A 16,140-nucleotide genomic window follows, 5' to 3' on the forward strand; every position below is an offset into this window, starting at 1 on the left:
TGGCATCTACCCTGAACATCACAAGCCAGGATACCATAAAGACGCTTGCACATCCATGGTAACTACTGCACTAATCACAGTAACTAAGGTGTGGAAACAGCTCAGTTGCCCTGTAGTAGATGAATGCATCAAAAAAAAATGTTATCTGTACACAAAGGAATTTTACACAGCCATTAGAAAGAATTATGTCATTTGCATGGAAATGGATGGACCTAGAACAAATCATGTTAAGTGAAGTAAGTCACGCTCAGAGAGACAAACAACACATGTTTTCTCTCATATGAGGAAACTTGATCTAAAATATATCAGGACATGATAAGTTACACAACACTCAAGACAGTCACACACAGTGAGACCAAAGGAAGATACTCTTAGGGGAGGGACACTAAGTCTCAATGCTGTGCCTCTGATCATATAAAACAATATTTATCAAATGAACTCCAGGAAATGAAAATAAGGGTTTTTTTTCTTTTCTTTGTCTTTTTCTTATTATTTATCTGTCTTTGGAGGGATAAGCAGGGGCACAGAAATGGAAAGATGAAGGGCAAACAAATGCAACACTGACACTCAGTAGACACTAAGTTGAAAATGAACTGTACAACTTGTGGGCATGGATGGGAAGGGAAAACTGGGAGAGAGTGAGAGAAGGGGTAACCATTGTCCAAAAAGAAATGGACTCATAGCCAGGCACTGGTGGCTCACATCTGTAATCCTAGCTACTCAGGAGGCTGAGATCTGAGGATCACAGTTCAAAGCCAGCCCGGGCAGGAAAGTCCTTGAGACTCTTATCTCCAATAAACCACTAGAAAACCAGAATGGCGCTGTGGCTCAAGCAATAGAGCGCTCATCTTGAGCTGCAGAGCTGAGGGATAGCACCCAAGCCCAGACTTCAAGCCCTACGGACGACAAAAAAAAAAGAAATGGACTCATTACCTGATTTATGAAACAGGAACCCTTCTATACATCACCTTTATAATAGGAATAAAATACTTAATAATAAAAATAATAATATTTCTTGCTTCCAAGAATATCTGGTGATGCCAGCTATCCAGGGATAGATTTACCCTCTCTGCTTCTCCTTTCAGATTAGGTTTAAAGTCACAAGATATGGAAAGGGAGATGTTTTGCTGGCAACTTCTGATTTCATCTTTCCTGCAATCCTTCCCTTGAGTAGAGTAACACAATATCTTCACCATCTTGAAAACACAAGAGTAAAATTAAAGGGGAAAAATAGTTACCAAAGATTATCCATCCAAATTCATTTATGTGTGGCATCCGTATAACAAAAAATGATCATTCCTAGCCAAGAGCAAGTGGCTTATGCCTATAACCCTAGCTATTCAAGAGACTGAGATCTGAGGATAATAGTTCAAAGCCAGATGTTGGGGATATCTGTCTGCAGTGAATGGCACTGGATGTGAAGTGGCCACTCAGGTCTCCCCCTCTGATACGCTCTTTCTTTCCAGTCCTCCCTCATAAAATATGAATTGTGGATATTAAGTATTTACACAGCAGCCAGCCCACAAAGTACTTAAAAACAGCAAGTACCTTTCTTTACCCTCTTCACTTGTTTACCAGCAAGCACAGGCTCTCTGATGACTTCATGCTTAGCCAAGCTAACCGTACTAGATGCATATTTCTCAGAATTTCTTCCCCATAGGATCTTGAGGCCCAAGAAAAAGGTGAGATTTAGAAGGAGAAAGTCAAGTGGTGACCATCATATTCTGCAGAGTCACATGGGTTTCACACTCTATGAAGCCCGCCAACCTCCTTGACTTGAGATGCCCTTGTCTACACCATGCTTCCCACTTCAGTGGCCCTCAAGTCCTTAGCAGGGATGTGGATAGCCCAGATGCCTGCATTGTGAAGAGCCTCAGCTATGCCTGAATATCCCCTGCATCATTGAAATTGAAGGGACAAAGGAGTCCAGAATGCGTTTTTTGTTGTTACTGTTGGTAGTGCTGGTGGTGATGGTGTTTGTTTTTGGGTTTTGTTTTCTTTGGGGGAGCAGAGGAAAGGCACAGAAAGGGAAGGAAGAAGGATGACAAATGCAAATCATGATAGTATAGACTATGTAGAAAATGTTTCTCTATATATTATGTAGAAAAATGTTACTCTCTCTACATATTCATCTAATGTAGAAACAAGTTATATGTAACTTGTAAGCAGGGATGGGAAAGGAGAAACTGGGGGAAAATAAAGGAAGGGATGACATTGCCCCCAAAAGAAATGTATTCATTGCCTGACTTATGCAATGGTAACCCTCTGTACAGCCCCTTAATAATAACAATAAAATTATATATTTTCAAAGGCAATTCCAGGTTTGTCTGTCCTTCTGATTTCAGGTTGTCTTGCTGTGAGCAGTTTGTCCTTATCCCCACAAAGTCCCCAACATAACAACTCTTCACATACCAATTTCAAGACCATGACTGTCCATTGAATTCACATTGATTCCCTACTTGCCTGTAATAAGTGCTTAATTTTATGTCACACACATGTACAGAATCAAACCCTCTATGTGTATGCCTGGCTTAGCTTAAGATTGAGTGTAGACTCTCCTTTAGGGAGGAAGATCTATTAAAAATGGGTAGGCATCAGTGGCTCACATCTGTAATCCTAGTTACTTAGGAGGCTGGGATCTGGAGGATCATGGTTCAAAGCCAATTGGAACAAAAATCTCTGTGAAATGCCATCTCCAAAATAACCAGGAAGGCTGTAAGCATGGCTCAAGTAGTGGAATGTGAGCAAGCAAGCATAAGGTCTGAGATCAAACCCCAGAACTATGAAAAAAAGAAGGGACTGAGAATGAAAAGATACTTAAAAAAAGAAGATGTCTATTAGGGAGAAACTTCTCTGGAAAGGACATAAGAATGGCCAATAGACACATGAACAAATGCTCAACCTCTCTAGCCATAAAAGAAGTGTAAATCAAAACAACATTGAGATACCACCTCACCCTAGTTAGAATGGCTATAATCAAGAACTCTAAAAACAACAGATGCTGGAGGGGAATATGGCCAGAAGGGAACCCTACTGCATTGTTGGTGGGAGTGTAAACTTGTTCAACCACTTTGGAAAGCAGTATGGAGGTTCCTCAAAAGACTCCACATAGAGCTCCCCTATGACCCAGCAATCCCACTTTTGGGCATTTACCCAAATGATCACAAACAAGACCATAATAAAGCTACCAGCACAACTATGTTTATTGCAGCATTATTTACCATAGTTAAGATATAGAATCCACCCAGATGCCCCTCAGTAGATGAATGGATCAAGAAAATATGGTATATATACACAAGGGAATTCTATGCCTCCATGAGAAAGAATGACATCGCCCCCATTTGTTAGGAAATGGAAAGACTTGGAGATAATTATATTAAGTGAAGTAAGCCAGACCCAAAGAAATATAGGTCCCATGGTTTCCCTTATTTGTAATAACTAGTATATGTCTGGGACATGCAGAAAAGCTCAGATAAGACGATGTTAAGCAAAATGAACCCCAAGATAGGGACACAAGTGTTTTTTTCTTCCTTGCTATTGTTTCTAATGTGTTTACATGTTACTGTTTTTTTGTTTGTTTGTTGCTTTGTATGGCCTTTGTATGGTATATCCCCTGTTTTCACTGTATTTGATGTTATAATTTGGGGAGGGGAAGGGAAAAAACAAAATGTTTAAATAGAGATACAGATTGACCCATTGCAACAATGAGATGTACAAGACACTATGCTGAAAAACGAACTTTACAATTTAGGTGTGAGGTGGGGGAGTAGGGGTGTAGTTGAGGAGGTGGGAGGGATGGGATGGTAGGGGAAGAACAAAAGAGGAGGTAACAATGCTGGATAAGAAGTGTACTCATTACTTTGCTCATGTAACTGTAATTCTTCTGTACAGTATTTTCACAATTATAAAAACATTTTTTTAAAAAAGATCTCTAAATAACCAATATGTTTATGGAAAAGCGCTCAGCTTTCATTCTAACTCATAAACACACACACACACACACACACACACACACACACACACACACACACACACACACACTAGGGTGGCTAAAATAAAACAGACAATGCTAAATGTTAACCAGGATTGAGGGCTGCTGGAACTTGTTCACTAAAATTAAAAAGAAAAAAAAACTGGAAACAGTTGCAGTCTCCATCAGTGGATAAAGGATAAGTCATGTTTGGTACATTCATGTAATTGAATATAATACCACAGTTCAAAAACTTTTAACAGCAGGCGCAGAAGACACCAATGAATGTCATGGAGACATTTTAGTGGCACAAGACAGACCAAGAAGAAGAATTTCATTTTATTTATGGAATGTTCCAAAGCAGAAGAAGCTAATTTATAGTGACAGATATTAGAACATGTAAGATGGTAGTAAGTGGAAAGGGACAAAAGAGGATATTCAAAACAGAAAGAAGAGGGGCGTGAACTGATCTATAGTTCGATCTGAGTATGGTTACAAGGGTATATACATATTTAAATTTTCAGTACTTGTACAGTTAAAATTATACAAACACTATACATGTGTATATGTGGATCTGTCTGTGTTATATATTTTTTGTGTGCCAGTACTGGGGCTTGAACTCAGGGCCAGGGCTTTGTCACTTAAGATTGGCACTCTACCATGTGAGCCATAGCTCTACTTCCAGATTTTTGGTGGTTAATTGGAGATAAGACCCCATGGACTTTCCTGCCTGGGCTGACCTGATTAATTAAACTGGTTGTCTTCATTCATTCACGCTACTATAACAAATTATCATAGACTAGGTAGCTTTAAAGAAAAAAATGGCCAAATGCCTGTGACTCATGCCTATAATCCTGGCTGCTCAGGAGGCTGAAATCTGAGGATTGCAGTTTGAAGCCAGCCTAGGCAGAAAAATCCGTGAGACTCTTATCTCCAATTAACCAGCAAAAAGCCAGAAGTAGAGTTGTGGCTCAAGCAGTAGAGCACAGGCCTTGAGCAAAAAAGCTCAGGAACAGTGCCCAGCCCTGGGTAGAAGCCAACACACACACACACACACACACACACACACACACACACACACACTGAATTGTCATATCTCTATTGCTTTTTTAAGATGCCTAGGATTTTGAAAATCAGAAACCAGAGATAGCTCATAGGCTATTTCTGTTTTCTGCTATACCACATTATTAGCATATTTTCCTGAAATGCCAGTCCACACACCAGATGTGCAAAAGAAAATTTCATCTTCTATAGTCTAATTCCTGGTCCTAAGCTTCCATTCTCCAGAGCTGGTGGGAAACTTATTGGACTTTAGCATTATTGGAAGGTGTTGGGAATGCCATGGAGTGGCTCTACATACTTTCACTGACTTTTGTCCACCATTTGTATGTGCCACCATCTATCCCTGGCAGACAGAAGTGATTCTGTTGACTGATCCTTTTTCAAGGATCTGCCACCATCCAGGAAGTTCTTTCAGGGGACTGGGAGCATGTTGTCTTTATTCTCAAATCCCTTCTGTTTTTTGTCTCTTCCAGGTATCCGTCCCTCAAGCTCCCCCCCTAGGATTCTGAAACTCAGAAGCCAGAGTGAAGGGCTCTCGGGATACTTGTTTTTCTGCCATTCTACCAGCCTTGCTCTACTTCCATAACAGCATAAGACAAGTTAATCCGCTTGAAAGAAAGAGAAGAGAAGGAAGAAACTACAGGGATATATTTGCAAAATAAATGTGGCAGTAGAATTTAGAGTTGATACCAAATGACCCTGAGCCTGGACCATGCCCTTGCCTTCCTGAGTGAGTGGACCTCGTGTGACCAGGATATTCAAGTAGGGAGGCTTGGACTCCTTGTCCAGAGGCACCTCACCTAATCATCTGAGCACCCCTCACTTTGGCAGTATTGAGGTTTGAATTCAGGACCTAGCACGTGATATCATGTCCCCATCCCTTTTGTTGTAGTTATGGTTTCAGGTAAGAGTCTCACACTCCAGATCCTGATCTTATAATTCTCTTATAGCTGAGATTATACCACATAATGCACCTCACCACACCTTGCTTATTTATTGAGATGGAGTTTCATTAACTTTTTTTCTCAGGCTGGCTTCCAATCCTGTTCTCCATCTGTGCTTGAGTTGCTGGAATTACAGGCATGAGCCACCATGCTCAACACCTGATTGTTGTTAGGTTCTTTATGTCAGAGTTTGGAAGTAAGGGCATTCTCTAGGGCTACCTTTAAGGATGGAAGGGGCCCCATGACAAGAAATGTAGGCTGCCTCTTGGAGATGAAAGAAAATTAGACTCCTCTTCCTCCTCCTCCTCTTCCTCCTCCTCCTCCTCCTCCTCCTCCTCCTCCTCCTCCTCCTCTTCCTCTTCTTCTTCCTCCTCCTCCTCCCCCTCCTCCTCCTTTTCCTCCTCCTCCTCCTCCTCCTCCTCCTCCTCCTCTTCCTCTTCTTCTTCCTCCTCCTCCTCCCCCTCCTCCTCCTTTTCCTCCTCCTCCTCCTCCTCCTTCCTTCCTTCCTTCTTCCTTCTTCTTTGGTTGTTCATGGGGCTTGAACTCTGGGCCTGGGCACTGTCCCCAAGCTCTTCAGCTCAATGCAAGCGCTCTACCACTTGAGCCACAACACCACTTCCAGTTTTCTGGTGGTTTATTGGATATAAGAGTCTCACCAACTTTTCTGCCCAGGCTGGCTTTGAACCGAGATCCTCAGATCTCAGCCTCCTGAGTAGCTAGGATTACAGGTGTGAGCCACCAGTCCCCAGCACTAGACTTCATTTCTACAGCTAAGGACAAGAAAATTCCTCCTCAACAACATGATCCTAGAAGACCCACTTTTCTGAAAAGATACACACACACACACACACACACACACACACACACACACACACACACACACACACACACACACACACACACGCAACACCCAGGTATAAATAAGATCCTTGCTAGCTAGCATGAAGAATAAATCACTAAGTGCATTCAAGGCCTATGGAGCTTAGCTTGATGTTCCCAGATTTAAATTCAGAGGATCTCTTTCTTTCTTTTTCTTTTTTTTTTTTTTTTGTCAGTCGTGGGGCTTGCACTCTGGGCCTGGACACTGTCCCTCAGCTCTTCAGCGCAAGGCTAGTGCTCTACCACTTGAGCCACAGCACCACTTCCGTTTCTGGTGATTACTTGGAGATAAGTCTCTTCGACTTTCCTGTCCAGGCTGGTTTCAAACTGCGATCCTCAGATCTCAGCCTCCTGAATAGCTAGGATTATAGGAGTAAGCCACCAGCACCCAGCTGGAGAATCTTGAGCAAGGAATTTCTCACATCAAATCACCCAGGCAAAGTTTACATGTGTCACCCTGTGTGTCTTACTCCATTTGGCCTGCTATTAAAAACATGCTTTAGGCTGGGCACCAGTGGCTCATGCCTGTAATTCTAGCTACTCAGGAGGCTGAGATCTGAAGATCACAGTTCAGACAGCCCAGGCAGGAAAGTCCATGAGACTCTTATCTCCAACTAACCACCAGAAAACCAGAAGTGGTACTGTGGATCAAGTGGTAGAGTGCTCGCCTTGAGCTGAAGAGCTGAGGGACAGCTCCCAGGCCCAGAGTTCAAGCCCCACGACCAACAACAAAAAAAAAAATGCTTTAGAAACTTATAAACAACAGAAATTTATTGCTCATAGGTGTCAGCCAATACTATGTCTGGTCAGTGCTTGTTCTGCTTCACAGATAGTGACTTCTTGCCAGGTGCTGGTAGCTCATGCTTATAATCCAAGCTACTTAGCAGGCTAAGATCTGAGGATCATGGTTCAAAGCCAGCCCAGGCAGGAAGCGCCATGGGATTCTTCTCTCCATTTAATCAGCAAAAAGCCAGAAGTGGAGCAGTGGCCCAAGTGGTAGAGCACTAACCATGAGCAAAAAAGCTCAAAGACAGTGAGTGACAAGGCCCTGAGTTCAAGCCCCAGGATTGACCAAAAAAAAGTAAAGGATAGTGACTGCTTGTCATCTTCACATGACCGAAGGAATGTGTGGTGTTTCCTCCTACAGTAGGAGCAAAGGCCCTCCCTCCAACCTCTTTGTAAGGGTCTAGCTCCATTCATGAAGATGGAGCCTGGCAGTTTAATCACTTCCCTAGAGTCTCACCTCTTACTACTCTCACACTGGATGTTAGGCACCAGCATAAAAATTTGAGGGGACATCAATATGCATGCCTCACCCATTTCCCCTATCCTTTTGTCTTTTAGAAAAGGTGCTAATAAGAAACATTTACATGAAATAAATACCAATAGATTCATTCTCAGGAAATATTTAATTAAATGAACCACATACTCTGACCTTTCAGGCTTCTGTAAACTGACTGGAAAGGTGTCTTGGGCCTCCCCCTGTTTCTGTAATCATACCAGGAAAGCAGCTGCTTTTCCAAGCCAGTCCTAATGCTTCTCTCAGTCCCATGGATACTCAAGGAAAGGCTGATGGAAGACTGAATGGCTGCTGGCTCCATGGCAACTGTATATTATATACAGCACATCAAAGTATCAGTGGGAAACCAAAGGAGAAGTTGGGAATTCTGTGAATAGTCTCTATAGTATAAGTGGAAGAAATTGGCCAATTATGTTAAAATAATTCCAGACCGGCAACTGCTTACTGAACACATATGAATACACAGATACCATGCTGAGGAGCTTAAAGCAAACCTTGGACTCCACATCTATTAAATGACATGCCTCAAACCACACTACCATCAAATAAGCCTGCCCACATCTTTCTGCCTCCTTTCAAATTTTCATCTTTTAAGAGTTCAATGTGGCCAGGCGCCGGTGGCCCACACCTGTAAGCCTCCTACTCAGGATGCTGAGATCTCATGATCACAGTTCAAAGCCAGCTGGGGCAGGAAAGTCTGTGAGACTCTTATCTCCAATAAACCACCAGGAAACCAGAAGTGGCACTATGGCTCAAGTGGTAGAGCACCAGTCTTGTGTAAAAAAGCTAAGGACAACACCAGGGCATTGAGTTCAAGCTCAATAAAAACAAACAAATAAACATTTAGCCTGGGTAGAGCATAGATTTGGTTTAAATGGAAATTGGGGTGTATACACCCCAAATCCTATTTTATCTCTTCTTGCCATTTCCCTAATGTCAACTACCAACCTCTTTCATGTGGACAATTTTGTAATCCTCTTACCGTCTCTAGCTTCTCCTTACTTTCATCTCCCAACCCCTCATCTCTCCTACTCTGGCAAGCTGGGTGATACTTGTAAAACACTAGATGTTGTATGGAAAGTTAGACCTATAGAGATGCTAGAACTCTCTGTGGTTCTTCTAAGATCTTTGTGCTGAGAAGAAGGGCCCTTGTGCTAATAGGGGAGTCACAGAGAGGAATAATACCTGGCCTTTGGTTGGCAGCCCCTCTACCCTGTGCCAATATGGGGTTACCTTGCACAATAGGCAGAATCTACATCTAGGATGTGGGGAGCTCCAAGAAACTAACACCAATATGTCCTCTGACCCAATGAAACTGGCTGATCCAATGAGACAGAATGTCCTCTAGAAGGGAAAGATTTGCTTTCTCTAAAATACAGGGCCAGCCAAGCTGGCTGAGGCACCAGTCATCCTAGCAACTCATGAGGTTGAGATCTGAGGATTGCAGTTTGAAGCCAGCCTTGGGCAAAAAGACCAAGAGACAGATCCCAGGATCTAAATTCAAGCCCCAGGACCAGATAGATAGAGTGAGTGAGTATAAGGCCAGAGTCTTTCTGGTGGAAACCAATTAAAAACTTTCCTATAGCCAGGCAACAAACGGCTGGTGCCTGGAACTCTAGCTATTCAGGAAGCTGAGATCTAAGGATTGCATTTTTAAGCCAGCCAGGGTAGGAAAGTCCATGAGACTCTTATCTCCAATTAACCACCATAAAAGCTGAAAGTAGAACTGTGGCTCAAGTGGTAGAATGCTAGCCTTCAGCAAGAAAAAGAAAGCTCAGGGACAATGCCCAGGTCCTGAGTTGAAGCTCGAGGAGACACACACACACACACACACACACACACACCACACACACACACACACACACACCTTCCTATGTCCACTAACTTGATGGCAGACACAGCATGTTAAATTTTAGAATCCAGAAAGTATATAAAAGAGAGGAAGATGGCCTCCTCCTCTACCCTAGAGGTCAGGAGCATCCAAATATGCATGGCTGACTGGGAATCCAAGGGATTCTAGAATGATCTTCCCTGAGGATTTGTTACGTGAATATATAAAGAGATGAAAACTGAAAGTAAAACACTGGCTCACAAAGCAGTAGGAGAGACACATCAATCTCATAAAAGACCCAACATAGATGAAGTTCAAAGTACAAGTAACACATGGGCCCCTCCACCCCAATGAAGACAAGTGTTCTTAGCAATGAGGGACTTTGCTATAGCTTAAACTATTGAGACAAGTCCCACACACACATACAATTAAGAGGGCAAAGGAAGCAAGACAAGAAAAGATTCACTTACTCACATATTAAAGCCTTCCTCTTGACCACAAAGGAGAATCCAATTACAGGAAAACTTAATTTTAATGGCCATTCTGGATGAACATTATCACTGTTGGCAGAATTTGTTTTTATGCATTTCTGTATGTTTGAGTTAAACCCTCTGTCTTTACAAGAGAAGTACCCTCTGTCAACAAGCTGTGACTTGAAGCTGTGTGAATTGTACGAATATGTTGTAATTAATTGAGCTTTGTAGAACTCAATGTCTTGGAACTAGCTGTTGGCTTGGGGAAAAAAAAAGATACCTTCTAAGAAAAATACTTACTTGACATGAGACTTCTCTACATTTTTTACTGGTGGGGGAGAGGGTGATTTTTATTTTTTATTTTTTGGGTCCGGTCGTGGGGCCTGAACTCTGGGCCTGGGCGCTTTCCCTCAGCTCTTCAGCTCAAGGCTAGCACTCTACCACTTGAGCCACAGCGCCACTTCCAGCTTTTTTCTTTTTTGCTTATGTGGTGCTGAGGAATCGAACCCAGGGCCTCAGGCATGCAAGGCAAGCGCTCTACCACTGAGCCACCTTCCCAGCCCCAGAGAGAGGGTGATTTTTAAAAAGCCATGTAGCTAGGTGTTAGTGGCTCATATCTATAATCCTAGCTACTCTGGAGGCTAAGATTTGAGGGTCATGGTTTGAAGCCAAGCAAGAAAGTTCATGAGATTCTTATCCCCAATATAAACTACCCCCCTCCCACACACACACAAAAAGAAGTGGAAAGAAAAAAGAAAAAAAAAGAAGTGGAGCTCTGGCTCAAGTAGTAGAGTACTAGCCTTGAGCAAAAGAAGCTCAGGGACAGCAGTTAGGCCCTGAGTTCAAGCCTCAGGACTAGCAAAAAGCAAACAAATATACTCAAAAATTAGTTTATTCATTAACTACAAACAGTTTATTTTTTAGCTACCCATCTCAAAAAAAATGGACAATAAGAGACCAAATCATTATCTCTATTACCAGGTGAATTCAAACTTAAGAGCACTTAAACAACAAAGATGCCTATCTACACATCCCATGTGTAACAGTCAAGGATGGTTGTCAAGGCAACCCCTCAGTGCAACCCAGATATGCATTCAGTAATTTCAATATTAGTGTTATTTTATTATTATGTGAACTCACAACTTATAGTGTCATGCATATTTCAATGACCAAATTCAACCCATCACAAAGTTAATGATACGCATTCATTCAAAGTAGTTGATAGGATAAGAGCTCTTGGGTTTCCAGTTAAGCATGGTTAATTAGCTTCATGTATTATTGTTCCCTTTCAAAAACTCTGCTAAAGATTAACACAGTGGCTCATGCCCGCACTCCCAGCCACTCAGGAGTTGGAGATTGAGAGGGTCATAGTTCAAGGTCAGACTGGGCAAAAAATTAGACCATCTTTGAAAAATAACAAAAGTAAAAAAAAAATAACAAAAGTATAAAAGACTAGAGATTAAACCATAGGGAAAAACACAAAAGAAAAAAGAAATCGCATAGTACATTAAAAACAACAACAAAGAAAACCCTCTTGTTTCCATATCTTGGAGTTCATTTCGCTTATATCATCTTATATTTGATTTTGGTATCCTAGGTATTGTATATATGTTTATCTGAATTAGGAAGGGAAGGAAAACAACAAAATGGTGAGACGAAGAACAGAGGGAAAACCGCTGCAACAGTGATACTCACAAGACAAAACATTGGAAATGAACTGTACAACTTGGAGGAGGGATTGGGGGAGGGAAAGTAGGAGAAAGATGAGGGAGGGGGTAACAAGTTCAACAAGAAATATATTTACTACCTTACGTATGTAACTGTAACCCCTCTGTATATTACCTTGACAATTAAATTTTAAAAATGTTTTAAAGACTAGAGGTATAGTTCAAGTGGTAGAACATTATCCAGCAAGCATAAGACCCTGGATCCAAACTCCAGTACTGCTCCCACAAATCTTGCTAAAATAATAAAATAAAAAAGATACATCCCTACAACGTTGAAGACCCAAGATTCTAGAGGATTTTCAAAGAAGGGGAAGAGGATGAGGCTCATGAAGAAAACTACTATAGACATTGCTAAATATATAATTCATGGAGCAATATGATTTTCCTTCCCCCAAATTCTTGGAAGGGACCTGGAGGGCAGAGAGAGAGGCTGGAGGTGGAGGGTCCTTACTTAGATCTGGAGCATCTCCCAAAGGCTCATGTATTAAAGGCTCGGCCCTCAGTTTGGCACTATTAAAAGGTGCTGGAAACTGATTAGAGGTGAAGCCTACTTGAAAGTTTTAGCTCACGGGAGGGCTTGTGCCAAAAGGGATTATGGGATGCCAATCTCTTTCCTTCTCTCCCTTAGGATTTTGGGCATAATGAGACTAGACTTCCTCTACTACAGGATCCTACTAATATTCTGCCTCTTCTGAGGCAAACAAGCAATGAAACCAAGTATATATGGTAAAATTATGAACTAAAACTAAATTCTTATTCTTTTTAAGTTGATTGTCTCAGGTGTTTTGTTACAGTAATGGCAAGCTGACTAACAGAGCTGGTGGAAGGCAGGAGCTTGGGTAGAGAGTAGTCTGGTAACTGAACCGCCTCTCTCTTCTAGCACTCAAGAGACAAGCCGGTGGCTCATGCCTGTAATCCTAGCTACTCAGGAGGCTGAGACCTGAGGATCTCAGTTCAAAGCCAGCCCAGAAGAAAGAAAGCCCATGAGACTCTTATCTCCAATTAACCACTAGAAAACCAGAAGTGGCACTGTGGCTCAACTGGTAGACCTCTAGCCTTGAGCTGAAGTGCTCAGGGACAGCTCCCAGGCCCATAATTCAAACCCCACAACGAACCAGAAAAAGGAGACAAGCCTGTGGATCTCTCTGGCACTGTAGTGGAGGGGCACCAAAGGAAGAAGGAGGTAGCTGTTGAAAAGCAGAAAGATAAATTGACCAACCTTGAGATTGCCTGCCCTGTCCAGAGTAATTTCTTTTTTTTCTTTTTTTAAATCAATCATGGGGCTTGAACTTTGGGCCTGGGCACTGTCCTTGAGCTTCCACAGCACCACTTCTGGCTTTTTCTGTTTATATGGCACTGAGGAATAGAACCCAGGCCTTCATGCATGCTAGGCAAGCACTCTACCACTAAGCCACATTTCCAGCCCTTTTTTTTTTTTTTTTTTTGGTCATGGGGCTTGAACTCTGGGCCTAGGCGCTGTCCCTCAGCTCTTCAGCTCAAAGCTAGTGCTCTACCACTTGAGCCACAGCCCCACTTCCGGTTTTCTGGTGGTTTATTGGACATAAGTCTCACGGACTTTCCTGCCCAGGCTGGCTTTGAACCACCATTGTCAGATCTCAGCCTCCTGAGTAGCTAGGATTACAGGTGTGAGCCATTGGCACCCAGCTTTAGTAATTTCTTTTACAAATATCTATAAGTGCAACATTCTGTTTTAGGGGTTCCATGGTGAACCAGAGCTGGGATGTGGCTCAGTAGTGGCTTATCATGTGTAAGATTCTGGTATTTTATCCCAAGAATGAAAATCAGACCAAACCAACAACAGTGAACCAGTCACTGATGTCCTAGTAGAGAGGACAAGCAATAAGTGAATAGAGTAAGAAATGTATGTAATACACCTGGAAAATTTTATGTTAAGTGAAATAAGTCAGGTCCAGAAAGGACAAAGAACACATGCTTTCTCTCATATGTGGGAGTTAGAACTTATGAACATACAAGTAAACACATATGAGGTTGTATGCAAGTGTAAATAAAATGTATTAACCGAAGTACGGCGTTTGCAGGGGAGAATTCAAATGGTATTACTCCACAGAAAAATTAATTCATGTTCTAACAAAATGAATACTAGGAAGCTGGTATTTGAGGTGTATGTGGGAAATCCAGAGGAGAGGGCTAGAGGAATGAAGAGAGGGAAGGGGAGAATGCAACCATAATATTAATGCATATCCTATGAAACTAGGAAAACTGAGGGGTTGGGAGGGATGAGAGAGAATGATGAAAGAGGTGACATTGATCAAGATGCATTGTATTTATAAACTGATTTGTTGAATGGTGACACCTTTATGCAGCTACTTACATTGACCCACCCTTTTCCTTACTTTTCTTTCTTTCTTTTTTTTTTTGGGGGGGGGGGATCCAGTCGTGGGGCCTGAACTCTGGGCCTGGGCGCTGTCCCTCAGTAATTCAGCTCAAGGCTACCGCTCTACCACTTGAACCACAGTGCCACTTCCGGCTTTTTTAATGCTTATGTGGTGCTGAGGAATCGAACCCAGGGCCTCATGCATGCAAGGCAAGGGCTCCACTACTGAGCCACCTTTCCAGACCCTTCCTTACTTTTCTTAATTTTTAGTATGTGAAATGAATTCTGTACTGCATTCTCTCCCTCTTCACCCTTCCTTTATCTATCCCTCTCCCCTTGGCCCCACCCTCCCCCTTGTATATACTCATTTTCTGTATTGATTTTGTTGGCCTTTGACCAAGAGTTTCTAAAAATACAATTTGAGTGCTCCATAGAATCTATTATACTTCATTTAATTCATTTGTAACCACTTGCATATAGCCCATTCCATTGTGTCTACTTCTAGATGTACAGGTACATTCTATCTACAACAAATTAAGGGTATATGCAACTTTTGTTTCTCTGGGTCTAGCTTACTTCACTTAATTCAATTTTTCTAAATCTTTCCATCATTATTTCTAATATATGAGTAAAAGTCTATTGTGTACATATACCTCATTTTCTTGATCACTGAGGGGCATCTGGGCTGATTCCATATCTTGGCTATGGTGAATAGTGCTGCAATGAACATGGTTGTGCTGATGGCTTTACTGTAACTTTGTGTTCTATTGGACAAATGCCCAGGAGTGGAACTGCTGGGTCACAAAAAAGATGAGGTCAGGAGAGTTTTGCCCTAATGAATGGATTAATGCTGAAAGTGGGAAAGTATTCCCACCTAAATTTAATCCAGTTTATCTCTTATGGGCTTTTGCCTGTAATCCTAGTTACTTGGGAGGTAGAGATCAGGAGGATTCTGGTCTAGGACAGCAAGGACAAAAAGTTTGTGAGAGACTCCATCTCAACAGAAACAGCTGGGCATGGTAGCCTATGTCTGTCATCCCAGCTACAGTAGGAAGCATAAATAGGGGAAAATCATAGTTCAGGCTGGCCCAGAAAATCACAAGACCCTATCTCAAAAATAACCAAAGTATGGGGCTGGGAAGGTGGCTCAGTAGTAGAGCACTTGCCTTGCATGCCTGAGGCCCTGGGTTCAATTCCTCAGCACCACATTAGCAAAAAGAAAAAAGCTGGAAGTGGCGCTGTGGCTCAAGTGGTAGAGCGCTAGCCTTGAGCTGAAGAGCTGAGGGACAGCGCCCAGGCCCAGAGTTCAGGCCCCATGACCGGACCCAAAAACAAAACAAAACAAAATAACCAAAGTAATACTTGCTGGAGGTATGGCTCAAGCATCAGAGTGCCAGATTAGTAAGCAAGTTCAAACCCCTGTGTAGCCAAAAATAGGAAGGAAGGAAGGAAGGAAGGAAGGAAGGAAGGAAGGAAGGAAGGAAGGAAGGAAGGAAGGAAGGAAGGAAGGAAGGAAGGAAGGAAAGGATGGAGGGAGGATCAGATGAAACTATTCTTTTCCTCTCAAATAAATAATACTGTGAAGATCATGTGCTCTA

The sequence above is a fragment of the Dipodomys merriami genome, unplaced genomic scaffold (genome assembly GCF_024711535.1).
Source record: "Dipodomys merriami isolate MVZ:Mamm:240054 unplaced genomic scaffold, mDipMer1.0.p SCAF_2, whole genome shotgun sequence".
In the NCBI taxonomy this organism is placed as follows: Eukaryota; Metazoa; Chordata; class Mammalia; order Rodentia; family Heteromyidae; genus Dipodomys; species Dipodomys merriami.